Below are 491 nucleotides of genomic sequence, written 5' to 3' on the forward strand. Positions count from 1 at the left end.
AATAATAATAATAATAATAATAATAATAATAATAATAATAATAATAATAATAATAATAATAATAATAATAATAATAATAATAATAACAACAACAACAATAATAATAATAAGTCGATCATTGTTTCTTGGATAATCGGTATTTTTATGACTGCAATTTTGTATTTGGATAAAATCATGAATGAACTAAAACACTTGGAAAAATACACAAAGCGTAATTTATTTTCCCAACCGATTTAATTTCTGATGGAGAAATAACAAAACATTTCAGAGATAGTTGATGATTGTGACGTAACTATATATTACATAATGGCATACACACACACACGCACACACACACACACATATAAACACACACATGAACTCACACACACATACAAACACACTCAGACACGCACATACACACACACATGAATACTTAAATGTTCGAATCTTTTGATGTTACTGCATTTTTTCATTATCTCTCTCTCTCTCTCTATATATATATATATATA

The sequence above is a fragment of the Octopus bimaculoides genome, chromosome 1, assembly GCF_001194135.2.
Source record: "Octopus bimaculoides isolate UCB-OBI-ISO-001 chromosome 1, ASM119413v2, whole genome shotgun sequence".
NCBI lineage: Eukaryota > Metazoa > Mollusca > Cephalopoda > Octopoda > Octopodidae > Octopus > Octopus bimaculoides.